This window comes from Pseudochaenichthys georgianus, chromosome 21, assembly GCF_902827115.2.
Source record: "Pseudochaenichthys georgianus chromosome 21, fPseGeo1.2, whole genome shotgun sequence".
Taxonomy (NCBI): Eukaryota; Metazoa; Chordata; class Actinopteri; order Perciformes; family Channichthyidae; genus Pseudochaenichthys; species Pseudochaenichthys georgianus.
The window spans coordinates 20,499,001-20,518,940 of record NC_047523.1 but is presented as its reverse complement, the minus strand read 5'-3'; the positions used below and the strand labels follow the sequence as shown (position 1 = coordinate 20,518,940).

The window sequence follows — 19,940 nt, the reverse complement described above, 5'->3', positions numbered from 1 at the left end:
AAAATTGGAAAACACTGGTAATTAATTGTTCTATAATTTGTAAAACTACAGTGTTAAAAACGACAATTTCAAAAATACAGATTCTAATGGTCAGATATAGATATACAGATACTACAGATACTAAAGATAGGCAGGTACTTGCTTTCAAGCAGAACACAGGGGAAAACAAACTTAGCGGGAGTGTTTACGTGTTCGGCGTAATGACGTACAACGGCCTCGACAATTTCTGTAGTCCTATTCAGCCACTCGGTAACAACCATCGTTTTTCAGACACGTAAACTCTTCAAAAATCACCAGTGGGGTCACTGCTGATGTATTTAATGTCGTAGAACAAAACGTGATCCGTCTCTTCAATTTGTGTCAACCACAGACCTTATTTCGAGCTATTTTCCAAAACCCTATGGAGAAAATGCATTGCTTTTTGACGAAGGAACCGGAAGTGCTAAAAATGCTAACTTACTTCCGGGTTTTAGGACGCATCACTGCGGTTCTCTATAATCCGTCCACACAACAGCTTCAAAAAAAGCTTGGAGCTGGGCGTGTCTGAAGCTTGACCAACAACCTTCAGAAGCCTTACGGCCCGTCCACACTACAGCTTCGACAGCTTCAAAAACGGTTTCCAAGGCGTCTGCCCATTCACTTTGAATGGGGTGACGTCACTTTTCGCCGAACTGCATTGTGGGAAGCAGAGCGGAGCTTTCCTGGCGTTTCAGGCTGCAAAAGTTGAGCAATGTTCAACTTTTGAAGCTTCTGAAGCTTTCGGTGGAAGCGTCAGCCAATCAAATCATATGCCAGTACAAGCTCTAGCCAATCAAACCGCTGCATGTGTGTCAGGGGCGGGAGATTCATGTGATTGGTTGTTGGTCGAGCTTCAGACACGCCCAGCTCCAAGCTTCAGACACGCCCAGCTCCAAGCTTTTTTTGAAGCTGTAGTGTGGACGGGCCGTTACACTTACACTGTAAGGATTAGTAACATGTATTGTGTTTATGTGGTGACATTTGGAGATGTTTAAACTCAATGACAAAATGCGTTAGCATTCCAGCTAGTGTTAGCATCATGGTTAGCATACACGCTAGCGTTAGCATACATGCTAGCGTTAGCCATACTAGCCTGTAGCATATACATGCTTATTGCACAATTAACATTAGCTATAGTTACCTTGTTTACACTTAGCGGTCCTATGTGTTAATCTGTGTATGTTACACTTGCGTGTATGAGATCATTAAGTGCCTTGTAACTTCTTCTTTTTTATAGTTTATTAACTCCGTTTGAATGTCAGTGGACAGCAAATAAGTCAATAAGGGAGCATGGCTGCTCATTCCCAGGCTCTCAAAAGAGTTTGGCTGGCTGTTTATTTTATGTTCACACTGAGACAGTACAACACATAGAGAGAACAGTACACCTATTGTGTAAGTACATACAAGCAGCTCACACAGTATGATCACAAATACATAAAATCTATGTTTAATTAAATCAGTATTAAAAAGTACAGGCTGCATATGTGTTCTCAGCCTTGGAGAAACTTGAAATGTTTTGGTATGTGTCTGAACCTCTCTTTAGTGGTTCATTAGTAAAACAGATATTTCAACGTCTGCCTACTTTGTTCATGTACTGTTGAGGTTAATTTCAGTAGTTGTGTGCTATAATGTATTTACAAAGTGTGAAGAGGAGACAACTTTAGAATAGGGAACCTGTTCAGGTCAATTACAGTCAAATTACTAGCTTATTGGATATGAACAACAATTCACTTTATAATAGGGAACCTATTCTAGATATAAATACCTAATTAGAGTCAAACTACTAGCTTATTGGTTATGAACAAGACTTCACTTTAAAATAGGGAACATATTCTGAGATAGAAATACAAAATGTTGAATTATTTAGACACCATTAACACTTATAGTTTCATGTCTTGTTACCTAAGAATAGATCATATTTGTTAAGAGTTATTATGGGAGAATTACTATTCTTGTGGTCCTACTACCTTATTAGGCCCATATTGAGCAGAGCATATTAAGACCAAAACTCATGGACAACAACTTCCTTACTTGCAATAAATAAGCACTAATTAACCTCTTAAGCCCTGAGCCTGTTTTTCAGGTTTCAGGCTCGAAATTGCCACTAACACAACAAAGACTATATCTTCACTTCTAAAAGGGGTAAATTAATAATATTTTCTCTCAAAGCAAGGTTACATCTGTGAGTTGGATGTAGAAGTGTCAGAATCAATATAGATGTTTTTATTTTAAAGTAAATTCAGATGGAACATAGTAAAAACATGTAAATTCTAATGTCCGCCTAAAAACACCCGATTACTTATAGTGAAAACCACCCTTGAATGATGGGTTAGTAGACTAAAAGCTTTAAGAATCCAAACTATAACATATAATAATTACCCTGTGTCAAGATTTATGCAAAAAAAATAGAAATTTGACCTTTTTAGAGAGGTTTAGAAAAATAAAGTCCAGGCGGACTCACCTCTGGGTAATTTGGAAACCATCAGTTCCATTTGACCTTTTTCACTGTAAAAATCATTTTATTACTTTGAATTTTCACTATAGGTATTCATTCCATCCAAATACAACTGTTGTGAAAAAAAATAAAAAAAAATAAAAAATACAAAACATACTCTGTTATCCTCTTAGGCCCCACGTTTCGGGGCCGAAATCGCGTCATTTGCAGGAAACAACGTCTAAGGAACCTTAATATTTAATAAACTATGAATATGTTCTATCCATATAACGGGAAAAAACTCATTTAACTGATATTTTTCTTTTTTTTTCTTCCAAAAAAACAACAACACAATGCTAACAGTGAGCCTCTGAATTAGCCCCGAGCGAAAAATGCTAACCTATTACTGCACCGAAACTCACTCCTAGCTCCCTTATTACTTATCCTAGCTGCACATCCAACACATCGTTTATGATCGTAAAGACACAGAATCTAACGGTGCCCACCTCAACACTGAAAGATACAAACTCGCGACGTTATCAACAAAAACGTACATCAAAACAGGTGGCGCTAGGTAGCCCACAACATGGCTTACCTTCGTCTTCATCTTTGTCTGGTCTAAACTGGTCTTCAATGGCATTAAAACGATAACAACGATGATGTAGTTAATCCATAGGTTAATATCCAATGTGACTGTGTCCCCTTTAAAATGTTCTGATAATCTATAAGCAATAAAACTGCAATTCCGTTATCTGCTGTCCGCTCTGTGCTCCGTGCGCTCTGGGTCCTGCAATTCCTGCTTCCTTACGTAGTAAACAATAAGTAAAGTCTGCTGCGTAAGGTGCTTACGCTGGTTGGCATTCTTTATACTTTACGCAGGACCATATCTCTGGAACCCATTGGTCGATTTGGGTGATTTACACCTTTTTCTCAACCATTACATCCAATAGAATCGATGGGCAGTTCCCAAATCCACGTAAACATTACCATTGCGGACATAATAGATAACCAAACGAAGCATATCTGAAAGTACAAGCCCGGACGGCAAAACTTTATACCCAGTATATTGCCATAAATATGTTGATGGATTATCAGTAAACATTTCTACGTGACACAAAGACATTGGATTAACCTTGAGCGGCGTTTTTATTCCGTTGAACACAACTTTTGATCACAAATCAAAAAAGGCAAGACGTAATTATTGTAATATTTTTGAAACCGGATGTTGTTTACTTTCTCTTTTCTGGCTGATAGCTCCAGGAATTCGGGGTCGTACAGTGATGAGATTACATGTGTGGAATCTGTGGAGTCTCAGCTTTAATCGGATATCTTGTTTGTGCAGTTACGATAAGTAATAAGGGCATTTCTACCGTGAGTGCTGTGCAAAAGTCCGTTAGCATTAGTTGGTTAGCATTTTTTCGCTCCATGCTAATTCAAAGGCTTGGTATTACTCTTGTGTTTCTTTTAGCTAAAAATGGTTCATATTGTCAGTTAGCTGAGTTTCTTACCGTTAAAAGGGTATGGAACATTAATAGTTTCATAAATGTTAAGAAGCCCTGAGACATAGTCTCGTAAAAAAACGGTGGGAGGGGTCCACTGGGGGGACCCTCGGGCTTAAGATGTTTTAATGGGTTATTGAGGAAAAACTCTCAACTAATGGCTTATTACTTGTAGAATATGGTCATGTAGAATAATGCATTAATAAGTGTTTTATAATGACTATTAAAGAGCCAATATACTGCTAATATGCATGTTAATTATCAACTAGTTGATGGTTAATTTGTGTACCTTAATATAAAGTGTTACCGTATTTTTATTTAAAGAAGAGTTGATGATTAATTTGTGTACCTTAATATAAAGAGTATATATTCAGAGTATAATGTCACCATTTAACTTGAAACTGTGGATCCTACAAAATAAATTGACCTGCACACAGGTGTAGATTATACATGTCACATTTCACGACACATTGGCACAGGAAGACAGTTGGTAGAGTCTGCAAATACCTACAGTAATACAAAGAGCACCTAGCGTAAATGTGTCAAATGGTCCTGTGTCAAACAGATGTGACTGTAGTTTCTTTTAAGATAAGCATTATTATCATTATGTCATACATAGAAGTGCCGACATATCTAGCAATATTAGCGTTGGACTTTTGATCAGATTTTGAATAGATTTTGATCATTTGATAACAATGACTTCAGCACTGATTGGCATTTTCTGCCACAGTTCTGGTAAGTCTGTTGTTGACATGTTTTTTTTATAAAAATAGAAAACCAATTATCATCAGCTGATATTGATCCTAAATAGTTTATTTAGATGTCTCTTAAAAGGCCGATCAGATGATCTAAAGACGATGGAGTTACTGTAGATGAGAAGACTGAGTCTACTGGTAGCACGTATGTCTGCTAAATATTAACCTGTTAAGCCCCAAGGTCCCCCGCCGGCGGGTACCCTTGTTTTTTTTTCTCACGACACTGTGTCTCAGGGAACTTCATATTTAAGAACCTATTAACGGGAATAATCTCAGCTAACTGACGATACAAACCATTTTTACCAAAACAAAACACAAGTCTCATAAGAAGCATCTAAATGACCCCTGAGCGAAAAATGCTAACCTATTACTGCACCGATAATCACTCCTAGCTCCCTTATTACTTATCCTAGGTGGACATCCAACACATCGTTTATGATCGCAAGGAGACACAGAATCTAACGGTGCCCACCTCAACACTGAAAGATACAAACTTGCGACATATCAACAAAAACGTACATCAAAAGCCCACAACGCTAACATGGCTTACCTTCGTCTTTGTCTGGTCTAAACTAGTCTTCAATGGAATTAAAACGATAAAAGACGATGGTGTAGTTAATCTATAGGTTAATCCAATACATGTCTGTGTCACTTTGAATGATTTCTGATAATCCATGAGAAATAAATCTGCTTTTCGGTTTTGAGATGTCAGACCTAGAGACAGCTTCACTCTGGAGCAAAACTGTGTGTGCGAAGCCCCCACCTTTTCGTTTTGCCATGTGTGTGTGTGGGGAGATTCCCCTTCTATTCTATTGGCTCTAACAGGCAGAAAGAGATGTCACATGTCAAAATCGAAGAAGGGGGGCCAGAGATAAGGAAAATCCACCCAAATGGCCCCAGAAGAGGTTTTTTTTGCTAAATCTGTCTAAAAAGGTCAAATATCACTTGTTTTGCATCAATCTTCATACAGGGTACTTATTATATGTTGTACTTTGGATTCCTAAAGCTTTTAGTCTACTAACCCATCATCCTTTCAGTCATCCTTTCCAACTTTAAAAAAGATCTGGGAAAAGATCTGGGAAAAGTACTTAGGGATACAGAAACTACTTGGCTGAATATCTGTGAAAGAACACATTTTCCATTCACAAGCAATAAAATCAAAGAAGCAAATTTTAAATTTCTCAACACATTTTACCTCACACCCATAAAGATGCATACAATTTCCAAAGAAAACAATTCAAAATGTCCGAGATGTAAAGTAAAAGAAGGAACATTTATGCATCTGTTTTGGGACTGTGATCTCTTGAAACATTTCTGGGATTCGATTCATGCGCTCACAAAAGCCGGCAGGGAAAAAAAAAAGCAGGCATCGAAATGAGCCAAAATCCATGTTTTTTCCTGTTAAATGACATGCCAAACTTTAAACTGAACCCCAAACATTACAGAATACTAATCACAATAACATACTTTTACTCTGGAAGAATGAACGTCCTCCAACATTTAAACTTTTCATTGATCAGATAACACATTTTTTCCCTCTGGAGAAAATGACATTGGAAAAATATAATCGTGGACATATCTTTCAAGCTCTGTGGTTGCCATTGTTTTCTTATTTGGAAAATATATCTGAGATATGACCAGTGATGGAATGGTGCACTCTGTGGCTATTTTTCCTGACGGCCGGACTAGTTGTGTTGTCATTGTCTATATTGTCGCTGTATTGTATAATTAATTGTATAATTATTTGATTGTTTTACTTTGATATGGGTTTATTTTTATTTTTCCCATTTTATGTTTATTTTCATGGCTCTGTTGCTTAAGTTATATTGATAAGCATTATTTTTTTTGCGCGTGGAGGGAGGGAGGGGGGAGTGTAGTGAGTGTACTGTGGTACTGTGATATTACAATATAAATGAAATGGCATCGATTACTGTACACCAGAGGTGGGACCAAGTCATTGTTTTGCAAGTCCAAGTCAAGTCTCAAGTCTTTGCGCTCAAGTCCGAGTCAAGTCTCAAGTCTTTGCGCTCAAGTCCAAGTCAAGTCTCAAGTCAGGTTGGGCAAGTTCAAGTCAAGTCCAAGTCCTAAACGTTGACAAAACGAGTCATAAACAAGTCATTATGTGTTTTTCACCAAATGTAATGACATTGATCAACAGAATAATACTTAATAATCAAACTGCTCTTTATTAGTCACATTAATAATTTAATAATCCATTTTCTCTCTGCTGGTAAAGTAACGTGTTTTTTTTTATTTTAAGAGGGATCAGTAAGGTAAGGCTACAGTGGCGGTTTGATTCAGAAGGAGTTTAATGTATAAAATCCCTGATGTTGAGGTGACAGAATGTCACTGTGTACAACATGTTATAAGGGACCCACTATCTATCTTTATGCAAGGGATAATGTGCAGCCAGGCGGTCTCTATGGGGAAGAGAACACCGGCATCTAGATCCCTCTGCAGGTGGTACTTTAACTATATTTTGATGCTAATACTTTTGTACTTTTACTTGTAACATTTTGAATGCAGGACTTTTTATTGTAACCGAGTATTCCTACACTCTGGTACTTTTGTACTCAAGTACAAGATCTGAAATTCTCCCACCTCTGACAGTTACCAAAATAAAGGTAACCAAAAAAGGTTATTTTCATTTTACAAATCCTGCACTCAGCTTTGCTTTCTCCAATATCATTGAAATGCAGCCAGATGCCGCTTCTTTTTTCGGTTTTTGCTCATTTCTTGACTTTTTCCGACGCACTTGCATTTAAATCCGTCTCCCCGTCGCTATGTGCAGCTCGCCTGTACCACTACACCTGCTGTGCCCCTCACCCTTCTTTCACATAATGGTATGATCCTAATGTGTCCTCGCATATGATTGGCCGCATGGTGGCCCAGCTAAATAAAGTCCCGCCCCTGCCTGCAAGGATTCTCAGCAAGAGTAGGAGCGGCTGAAGATTCTGCTCTCCCCAACGGGAGTCTGCTCTTCTAACGGCAGCTCGCGATCGGCGTGTTGGAGACCTCTGAATTAAATGATCAAGTCACCTCAAGTCAGAAGGCTCAAGTCCAAGTCAAGTCCCGAGTCATTGGTGTTCAAGTCCAAGTCGAGTCGCAAGTGTTTTGTGATTTTGTCAAGTCGAGTCTCAAGTCATCAAATTGGTGACTCGAGTCTGATTCGAGTCCAAGTCATGTGACTCGAGTCCACACCTCTGCTGTACACTATAATGAAATAAAAAGACTTGTGAAAAAAACAAAAAAAACATCTATATTGATTCTGACTGTTCTACATCCAACTCACAGGTTTATCATTACTTTGAGAAAAAATATTATTAATTTAACCCTTTTAGAAGGGAAGATATGGTCCTTTGTTCTGGGAATGTCATTTTCGAGCCTGAAACCTGAAAAACAGGCTCACTGGAAGGCGTGGCTTTCAGTCTTTCTGAAAAGCTAAGCTAACTATCTAGTCACTGTAGCTTCATATTTAAAAGACAGACAGGAGAGATCTCTTCTAACTCTCAGCAAGGAAGTACATTAAAATAACATTAAAACTTAATAAGGAGACACTATTTCAATGCTATCTTAATCAAGTCCAGGGGCGCTGTAAGGGGGTGAAAAGTTAGGACGATTCTAAGGGCCCGTGACTGACAGGGGCCCCAAAAATTGTAGAACATTAAGAAAAAATGTTTAAGTAACCTTTCATCAATCATCAATAATTAACATTAATATAACATCATTGATAATGTACTCACTAAACTTACGATTCATTTCACTTTTTTTTCCGCAAAGTTAATTATCCAAAGCATCGAACACCCCCCTCTATTTACATGTAATGGTTTGGTTCTGTCTCCAAACACTGTGCAGCATCGCATTTTCTAGCAGAGTGAGCGCATGTGAGGCAGGGATGTGAGTACTTACGTGTGTATGATGTCTCAACGACTAACAAAGTCAGGCTTTCAAAAAAGAAAAGAAAGGAGAGAAAGACAAGAGAGTTTTGCTCTGATTTAGCACCACCATCAGGCCTTTTCATTTCCATTTCCGTTTTGTTGTCCATTTACACTTTAATACCCACTTATTTTATAGTTGGTATGTATATTTAATTAGAAAACCTGCTGCTTATGTTATATGTTATAAATGATAATATTGGTGTGAATGTTCACTTTATTTTAATTTAAGAGGTCATGTATATTTAAGTTATACTTATTTTGATTTATGAATGTTCCATTCAAAAATGTTATTAAAAAGGCATGTACACCATAAAAGATGACTATTGAGGTCTATTGTCAGGAATGTTAGTGTTATATCAAATAGTGAATTCTACTGCAGCAGAATGTTGAAGTAGAATTTGCAGTCTGCACAGTGTTATATTTTCACAGCTCAGTGTCAGTAAATATAGTGCAGTTAGTATTGGACTACAACAGGCATCCTCAAAGTACGGACTCCGGTCCGGATCCGGACCGAACCACAACTGTCTCTGGACTCTGAGCAAATTATACTTTTAATATGTATTATCTGTATTATCGGTGTTATCTGCGAGACATCGCCACAACGCAACGAGTCAAAATTATCCGCTATGTCCATAGACTGCAAACAGCGCTCATCGGACATTTATGAGAGAAAGTCTCTAATGTCCGAGTGCAAGTGAATGCAGCACAAGATGCACGTCATGTAACCCCTCCCCTGGTCCTGGCGCGAGCATGGACATGATTGGCGGCGATTTCATTTGAACGGGACGGCCCAAACGAGAAGCATTCGGACCCAAGCACTGAAGGAATGAGGTATTTGCGGTCTACACTGACAGAGAAGAGACTGTCAGTTTGGCTGTACTCAGCATTGAATCAAAACGCACTAAAGCTGTTGATCTTAATACGTTTGTGAGGCGTTTTGCTGAACAAAATGGTAATCGCCGCATTCAGCTGCAATAGACGTCAACTTGATGCTCTGCTCACGGATGAGCATACAAAACTATTAAGATGATGACCTTACGTGTGTAAATATATTTTTTTCTTTGAGGGGGTCTGCCCCCAAAAAACTGTTTTAAGTCCTGAGAAAGTCAAATAAGACGGTGTGTAAAACTACACTGCCCAGCCAAAAAAAAGTAACCACTTTGATTTAACTAGGCCAGTAGTTAAGGACTTTCCACTGGATAATAACTGAAGTATAAAAGAATGCATGACTGAAGTGATGGAGACCATGTTGAAGGCAAACAAAAAGAGGAAATAAATCAAGCAAATCCCCCTCTCAGATTCCACAGCAACCAGAAGAACATAAATACTGGCTGGTGATTTGATTAATCAGCTTTGTGATGGAATAAAAAATGCACAGTGCATTTCCTTAGCTGTGGATGAGTCCACTGACACCGCTGACATTGCTCAGTTGCTGGTGTTTGTGAGTTTTTATGATGAGGCAAAGGGGGAGTTTGTTGAAAATGTGTTGGGCCTGAGGAACCTCAGTGGACACAAGGGGGCAAGACATTTATAAAGCAATAATGGGAATGCTGAATGAAAAAGAGTGCAGCTGCCTTTATTCATAACTGTGCAGCTCTTACACTGCGACTCTGAGGGATCAAGCACAGACACAATAACAATGAAAACTGCTGCATACAGATTATTTTTGTTTTTGCAACCTCGTGTTAAGAATCTTGTTGCAATTGTTTAAAAGTTTGAATGACCGTAATAAATGGACCTTTGTCTTATTGAAACATTTATTTTGGACCTTTAAGATTTGTATTTGAGTACCCCTGGACTACAAGATACCTGTACAGGTAGAGTTATTTAAAGCATAAATGAGTCGATAGGGTTCTGGAGGTGTGGTTACAGCAATTGTGCTTGGTTTTCGTGGCCAGTGCCTGGTGTTGGGGCCCAATGTGATATATTTTCATGGGGCCCAAAATCCCTAGCGGTGCCCCTGATCAAGTCTTGGGGAGTCATGAATAGCATTCCAAGACCTTATGTCCGGCAAATGTGTGAATAACAATTCTCCACATGACTAAAACAGACAGGACATTGATTGGCGACCAGCAATTAAAACAAGACACAAACCGATGAAAAGTTTGCAAAGGAGAGTAGGGCTGCAACAAACGACTAATTTGATAGTCGATTAATCTATCGATTAATGAAACGATTAATCGACTATTCGGACTATTATGCCTTGCACAATTTCTCAAGCGCTCTTATTTAGCCATCAACTTTTAGATGTAGCTTGAGGTTGTTTTAGGCATGTGGAAACTAACAATGAAGACAATAAAGATGAATACTTGATTAAAAAATACATATTATTAAATTAACTAAGCAAATTGTTTACAAAATGAACATTGCTTTTCATTTAAATTAAATAAATAATATTTCAGATCAAAAGAAACAACAGTGTTTTAGCAAATAATAAATAATGTGATAACAGAACTGTGAACAGAATAGCTGAAACTTTAACAAACTAACTAATTCAGTTTCCTCAAATCATTACCCCATGTTTGTATAATTGAGTTAGCTCTGTGTGTTGCTGCTAGCATACATAACACCTGACGTGAAAACGTTACTCGTGGACGGGGCTACAGAGCTGCTAGAAAGACAGTGGAACCCGGTGCATTCCTCCGTCTGGATGTGGAGCACTTTTGCTAAATGTTTAGACAAACTGCTCGTGTTACCGCCCTTACATGCTAAACACTTATTGCACTTTGCAACGAGCATCGAGACGGGTACAGTTTAACCACACCTCGGAGCGGCGTTCTCTCCGCCACCTCCGCAGTGTGTTGCTGCATGTAGCAGCCGCGTGTGTGTAAACTGCCCCGCCCCCTCCCACACAGACCAGGGAGAGAGATCTCGTCTGATCGAAAATACATCATAGACGCATTTGTTTGTCTTTTTACATATTATAAACGAGCAGGCCACACTAAGACTGCGATATAATGTTTTTGTATCAATAATACATGACATATATTTTTTAAATGTCTCCAGTACCGATAACGTTGTAGCTTAACGGCGCGTAAAACGCACGTGATGACGTCACCAACGAATCGACGACTGAATTAGTTGGCAACTAATTTGGTAATCGATTTTAATCGATTAAGTCGATTAGTTGTTGCACCCCTAAAGGAGAGGTGGTCAAGAAGGGAGAGAGAAGGAAAGAGGATGAAAGGCTAGTCCAAGGAGTGTGGGGGGTGGGGGGGTTTTGGCCATTACATCACTGCTGCAGTGGCTGACAACATGAACATTACTAACTCTCTCGCTGTCTCTACAGTCTAAAGGTAATGCCATCCAACAGCTTACGTCTCACTTTCTTCGGCTTTGCTTTTGTGTATCAAAAATAAAATAAATTTTTGCGTGAAATCCAAGTATGACCTCATACAGATTTTTTTTTAGGAATAGTATATTTTTCTGATAAGATGCTCCAACTCCACCTCCAAATGGAAGGCTCTATGAGATTTGAACACATGTTATTGTACATGATTTACGTTTATTTTTGTAATCATTCAGAATTTCTTGATAGCATTTGAAACCCTCACACTGCTCACATTTCTAATGCAGTAATGTTGAATAAGCTAACACATCCTCTGATGTTTTCATTACTCAAGGAAAATACAATGATCAATAATAAATTGCACATTTAGGCTGTTATTTTGTATGTGCACACATATATTTTCTTCACTGTACACCCTCCAAAACAAGATCACGGTTTCTAGTTTCAAGTTGCTGGGAAAATGTGTATTTTCAGGTCATAAAGTAAATATAATTTCTTGAAGGCTAAAATGTAAACAAAGGGAAAAATACCCGGGTCAGGTTCTTTACTGGTTCAACCACCTCCATCTCACATAAGGGCTTAGGAGTAAGGAAAGGCTGAACAAACATGAGAAGGTCAAACTGATCTGACGGGAGATGCCACAGACAATATCCCTCATGAGGACAGCGAGGGGAAACAGACCGAGGAAGGCTAACATGTTATCACATCAGATGACTTATTCTGTTTGAATGTACCCATTGCCATATACGTATAAACTGCACCCTGTTACTTCATGCTGAATGTTGCTGTGAATGTGTTTAAAATAAAAAGGGGAAAGAGCGGTGGGGGTTACAGATAAGCCCCAAGAAAGAGCGTCAATGTCCATAGTGTCCGCAACATAGAATTACCACGACCGAATCAGTCCCATGATGCATGTGGACACAAGAATACAAATTCCTATTGACTCGCATGGATAGAGACACAAATATATGCATAATCAGCTATTTCCCAGTATGATAAATGTAATATGCCTAATTTCTTATCATTAGGTCCTAAAGTGGTCAATTCCAAAAATATTGGAGTAGAGAATTATTTTCCTCGACATAGAGAACTGCTGTTCATGTGAAGGAGGCAAGATCGAGAGGTCGGTAGGTGGGGTTGAAGTTAATACTAGTGGGCAGAACATTCAGGTCATACACAAGCCATTTTGCTTCATGCGCTACTGAGCAAATTTCCTAGAAATGATCAGAAAACCGCCTTCAACAATGTATTCTGTTCTCTTTATACATCTATGGGTACAAAGGAGCTGAATGATCAATATCTAAATGTAGAATATTTGAGACATCAGTGTGAAAGACTGCAAGTGAATACTGTCACCTGTAGTCAGTTAGGACTATCTAAAAAGTCAATTAAATATGAGCAGTCTCATTGATGTACTGTCAGTGATGAGGAAGCTGCTTAGAGCAGGGATCCTCAACAGTTATGGCACAAAGACTGAGTTCGTATTGACAATAGGGCTGAATGATATATCGTGTCATGGCGATAACCGCGATGCGCGATATTCACACCGCAGGGACGTGCGGTTTTATTCAATTTTTAAAAAAAATGCACTTTAGCACAGAATTCAAAATAAAGATACCCTTATTACTTATCGAAACTGCACATACAATATATCCGATTAAAGCTGAGACTCCACAGATTATTTAAGTATAGTAGCATCACTAAGCGATCCGATGTCGCGACAGGGGAAGCAAACACAGACATCACAACACGTACCTTTACGGAGCTTTTACGGGAGATCGTCTCACCGTAGCTGTCAATCTGATCAAAAGACGTGTTCAATGGCATTAAAACGAGAAAAAACGCGGCTGAATCGGTTGATCCATAGGTTAATAATGTATCTGTGGCTTTGAAGCAATTGTTTATAATCCATAATTCCATTTTTATGTAACAATCGGAGCACAAAAGTTAGCTGCTAATGGTAGCCACCAGAGTGTATGCAACTTCCGGTTTTGGCTACGCGTCACTCTCACTCCTTATTTGTTCATGTGTTGGTGTGTGTAGAACTTTCCCTCGATTCCATTGGCTCTAGCGGTTATAAAGAGATTTCATTCGTCAAAATCGACCAAGGGGGGCCAGAGATATGGAAAATCCACCCAAATGACCCCAGAAGTGGGTTTTTTTGCTAAATCTCTCTAAAAAGGTCAAATGTCACTTTTTTTGCATCAATCTTGATACAGGGTACTTATTATATGTTGTACTTTGGATTCCTAAAGCTTTTAGTCTACTAACCCATCATCCAAGGGTAGTTTTCACTATAAGTAAACAAGAGTCTTTGGACGGACACAATAATTTACAGTTTTTTTACTATGTTCAATCTGAATTTTCTTTCAAATAAAAAACATCTATATTGATTCTGACTTTTCTACATCCAACTCACAGGTTTATAATTACTTTGAGAGAAAAGATTATTAATTTAACCCTTTTAGAAGGGAAGATATGGTCATTTGTTCTGGGAATGTCATTTTCGAGCCTGAGACCTGAAAAACAGGCTCAGTGCTTAAGTAGGTGAATCAACTCAAACACGTCATGTTACAATTATTTTGCTACTTGCTACAAAAGGAAAACTTGCGCGGCTCTCATGTCAGGGGTACTTGAGTGAGTGACAGGCTCTGCATGCACAGCAAACCACCAATCACAATAATTCTTGATCAGATCACAGCAGGCCCCGCCCCGCTAGTTTGCAGACCATCAAAACACCGGTAAAAAATGAGCGAGGCACAGGAGGACAATACCTTCATCCGGTTAAATATAGTTAAAAAAAACGCAATATATATCGCAGGGGGAAAAAAATCGCAATGTCAGTTTTTTTCAATATCGTGCAGCCCTAATTGACAATATTGTTGTGCAGCTGCCAATGCTTGTAGGTTGAGGTGCGTGGGGGAGAATAATTGACATCAAATGTTATAAAAAACCACTCTCTATGCCTGTATATATTATATGAATGATTATATAAATTATTCAAGGTTAAAGTATACATTGATATTGTATGTTAACATATTAAGATGTAAAAAGAAAAGAAAAAAATGTCAAAAAAAGGGAGAAGGGGTTGGATTAAATAAGTGTAAACTTCTTCCGACCCCTTTTCGGACGTGTAATTAGCTAAAGCTTTGTTGTTTATTGATATCAGACAATGATACTACAGATTATTCAATTATTATTAAATATTTCGTTTTGTTATTGCATTCATTTGTATAGTACTGTATCATGTCTGTATCATCTTTTGTTTCATTTGTATTTTCTTTGGTTTTACACGCTCGAAAAAAGAAAAAAAAACTAAATTGTAAGGACTTTTATCTTCCTTACCTCCTCCAAAGACACTCTTGAGCAATCAAGGTTGTTTTTGTTCTTTTTATTTTACCAAGTCTTAAAGGTGGCGTAGGTCATTTTGGAGAAACCAGCTCGAGTGAGCTAGAATTTGAAAATACACAGCCGGAAAAAATCTGCCACTTCCTTAGAGAGCCCCTCCTCCAACACACACGAACGTGCACATGACCAATGAGGGGACAAGATACGTTTGTGCACAGATGGAAGGCTGACAGGCAGGTAGGCCATCCAGTTATTTTAGCCGGGCTGGCTCAGATGATTGGTCGTGCTTTTTACAGTACTACGGCTTCCACAGATGACATTTCTTTATGGATTTTTTGTCAAAGCACTTCAGATATTCATTGCTATCGGGATGTTAAGAGCATTCCATGCAATATAACAAAAAGTGTATCTCGAGGCGGTTTCTCAAACTTACCTACCCCACCTTTAATGACCTATACAAGCTAATACTTTTTTTGCAACTGTATCCTTTTCAAATAAGTGAATGAAGAGTTGGTACACAGTGAAATCAGATGATTCCAATTATACATGTTTGATGCTGATGTGTTGACTTCATAGAAAATGTGTGTAAATTGCATCTGTCAAGATGCAAGCGTAGTAGGAATTTGAAGATTATGGCCTCTTTAGATAGATAAGGTAATGTCGTCTACCCATAGTCATTATTCCCTAACCAAGCCTGATTTTGCTCCTTTACACAAAAGGATCAAATGGCAAAACATCTGAAGTTATTTTGTACTTTCCCCTAATAATAATAATAATAATAATAATAATAATTTGTCACTTCTAATTAACAGAGGTGACCAGACATTGGACAAAGAGGATTCATATTCTACAGTGTCTCAAATAGAGAGGATATCGCGGCTTTCCACTCTACCCCTGAACCATGTGAAAGTGAAACTGCTAAACAAAATGACTGTCTGGGGGTGTCTAGACATTCATGTCTCACACACACATGCACGCACAAACCCCCAATAAACCCTGCTGTTTCCACATAAATACACACACTTAACAAAAAATGACTATACCAATTTAAAATATAAATCCCCATACTCTGTGTCTTGAATGATTCATATTAACATACAAACAAACATACGGTTACACGCAAACACACATTAGTCAGGCTGACAAGGTGACAGGGAGAGATGGATAAGCAGGTAGGTCGAGCGAGTTACATCTGTTTCACTGTCCTTCTGTAAAATTACAATTGTATCGGTATGACAGCGGCACGGTGACGCAGCATCTTTGCAGCAGAACCCAAAGGCATATGCAGGAAAGAGAGAAGGGTGGGGGGTGGAGGATGAGATGACAAAACAAAAGCGATAGGGCGGGGGGAGATATTGAGAGACTCACCTGGCTAGATGGGATGTTGTCAACGGCTCAGAAGAAAGGCTAACATCCGAGACCTGAAAGGGTGAGAGAGGACAAGCGGGAAGAACAGTAGTGAGGGGGGTGGAGAGAGAGAGAGGGAGAGAGATTAGATTTGGCTGGCAGGTGGCACCTTGGTTAACACACACACACCCACACACAAACATGGTCTGTATATCTTTGAGACAGATGGAAAGGAAGGGGTGGAGGGCAAGTTGAGAGCAGCTAAGGAGGAAGAGTAGGTCTCAAAGCGGTTTCCAATCAGTAGCGGATCTAAAGGAAGGCCAGTGCTATCACACAGCTGGAAACCGCAGAGTCGGGAAACACACAGAGTAAGACATGAAGTGGCAACAAGAAAGGAAGAGCTCACAGTGTGTGTGACGTGTGTGTGCGTGCGTGCGTGTGTATTTATGATGTACTCACGAAACTTACGATTCATTTCACTTTTTTTGTTCGAAAAGTTAATTATCCAAAGCCTCTGTACACCCCCCTCTATTAACATGTAATGGTTTGGTCCTGTCTCCATACGCTGTGCAGCACCGCATTTTCTAGCAGAGTGAGAGCATGTGAGGCAGGGATGTCTCAACGACTAACAAAGTCAGGCTTTCAAAAAAGAAAAGAAAGGAGAGAAAGACAAGAGAGAGCGACAGTATGTCACCCAGTTTTGCTCTGATTTAGCACCACCATCAGGCCTTTTCATTTCCATTTCCGTTTTGTTGCCCATTTACATTTTAATACCCGCTTATTTTGTAGTTGGTAGCCTATGTATATTTAATTAGAAAATCTGCTGCTTATGTTATTTTTGTTGTGATAGCATTTTATAAATGATAATATTGGTGTTAATGTTCACTGTCAGGAATGTTAGTGTTATATCAAATAGTGAATTATACTGCAGCAGAATGTTGCAGTAGAATTTGCAGTCTGCACAGTGTTATATTTTCACAGCTCAGTCTCAGTAAATACTGTGCAGTTAGTATTGGACTACAAGATACCTGTACAGGTAGTTATTTAAAGCATAAATGAGTCGGTTGGGTTCTGGAGGTGTGGTTACAGCAATTGTGCTTGGTTTGCGTGGCCTGTGCCTGGTGGTGGGGCCCAATGTGATATATTTTCATGGGGCCCAAAATCCCTGGCGGTGCCCCTGCTTGTAGAAATGGCCACTGCCTAACCAAAAAGGCCACAAGGATAAATACTCCACCCTCAAAAAACAAATGCATAGACAGACACACAAGCTGTCCATTTTCTTTCATGTCAATCAGACCACTTAAGACACAAGTGTTCACTACTGTGCTGTGATCATCCAGCCTCAAAGGAGTATCAAATACCCTGCAGTGTCTCTGTGTCCAACATGTATTTAAACTGCCTGGTTTCTCTATTCACACAAACACGCCTTCTTCTTTCTGTTTCTTTATTTATCAAAAAGCCATGTCAGTCTTAGCAAAACATGTTGTCTACTTTCCCATTTATGCTGAATTGTGTACCCCTAAAACTAAGGAAAGGTTAATAGGGTTAGATACAATGCCACATAGGGCCAGCAGGGGGGAGCATATTAAAAAGTCCACCAGACACTTACGGTCTTAGGTATGCACATAAAGCATGAATTAACTCTAGCCATTACACTGCTGCTTTAAAGAGAACATTTGAAATATAAACATATCGTGTCTGTTGTAACATGCAGTGATATTTATTCACCTCAATTGTTGCTCAGTGTTTAAGGCTGCGGCCACACGAGGACGAATTCGGCCGTTTGCGTTACTGTTTAGTGTCATATAGACCGTTCGGCCACACGAGGACGACCGAATACGGCACTAAACGACTGAGGAAACGATAACGGGTCCCAAGGTGGATAGAAAGGCATACGCCACTCTCTGGGGGGTCAAACGGCTCCGTATGTGCGCCCTATCCGAACATTTTTAGATCACTGATAGTGATTGCGCAATAGCCCCGCCTCTCCCTACCTCTTCTGCTCACCTCCGCTTACCCCGCGCCATTGCTGAAGTGTTTCGCCACCAACAACAACAACAATGGCGGATCGCAGAGTTGCTATCGTGCTCCGGACGCTATTGACCATGCTACAGTTGTTTGTGCAACATCTACAGCAATAATGATGAGGCAATAGCCCCGCCTCTCCCCACCTCTGCTGCTCACCCCCGCGTCAAAGTAAACTGCACCCTGAATTCAGATTATTTATCTTTCTCTCACGAGTGAAGTCTAATCTGACAGGACGGAGACACGCAGCTCTGCTCACCTGCAGCTCCTCCCGCTGCAGCAAAACACACACTTCAAGTCAGATCATCACCCTTAGCTATTTTAATTACCTCTCAAACTGCCTAAACTAGTTAGTATTATTATATTATATAGAGTCGTTATTCATTTGTTTTAAAGCTCAATAAATAACAAAGAAGACCTTTGACCGACACTTTTATAATTTTGTCCGGAAGATTTAAACTTTAATACACGTTGACTGGCGAAAAACTCTGCCCGGTTCCCTCGGCCCCCACCGCGGAGAATAAACAGAAGGGCAACCATGACAACCATGCTTCTTCGCTGCTTTTGTGGAGGAAGTTACAGCGCCACGTACAGGCTCCTGCATATGTACTGCAGCTTCTCCAGCGGTTGGAGCTAAACGGAGCGGTCTCGTGTGGACAGACACTATCCGGATAACTATTGCGTGTGGACGGAAGCTTGTTTGCGATTGCGTTTACGTTAATCCTATGCGTTTAGCCGTTTTCGTCCTCGTGTGGCCGCAGTCTAAGATAAAGGCCATAGACTTGACTGTCTTTCTTCAAATATAATGAAACTAGATGGTCCTTTGCTAGTAGTGCTCAAAGCACCAACAAGTACTCATTGTCAGTGCTTGTTCCACAGCTTCATCAGACTAAAGCCACTCTGCATCTGATCAAAACAACGACATCTTTTCAGGAACACAACAATTCCTAAGGCTTTGCACAGAGTCTGTCTAAATTCTCATCATCATTTAAAATGTCAACTCAATGTAATGTCTTGCTGTCGTAAGACCACACTATTCGTATAGCTACATAACCAACAACCTATATTGTTTGTGATACAGAACAAACATACATTCAGATAACAGAACACGTGTTTATGCCTATTTGGTTGCCCTTTGCAGTTCACTTCTGATCCATTAAACCTTACAAGTCACCTGACACCTCAGCGGGCTGCCTGGCTCAGCTTCCTGCCTGCCCTGCTGTTATAAACAAGAACTATTTTGTATGTGATTAAATGATTTTTGACAAAGGCGCTGGATTCCTCACA

The 19,940-nt window shown here is 39.4% G+C and overlaps 1 protein-coding gene across 7 annotated transcripts in view; it reads right to left on the bottom strand.

Annotated features, from left to right (window-relative positions):
- map2 (microtubule-associated protein 2) overlaps window positions 1–19,940 on the bottom strand; it is an 87,274-nt gene that overhangs the window by 52,100 nt on the left and 15,234 nt on the right. For 6 of the 7 annotated variants that reach the window (XM_034109569.2, XM_071207095.1, XM_071207094.1 and 3 more), the window contains exon 2: window positions 16,650–16,702. The exons of the other annotated variant lie outside the window; for it this stretch is intronic. The gene's annotated coding sequence lies outside the window, so the exon portion shown is untranslated. The remainder of the gene's footprint in view (window positions 1–16,649; window positions 16,703–19,940) is intronic. 7 annotated transcript variants of the gene reach the window in all.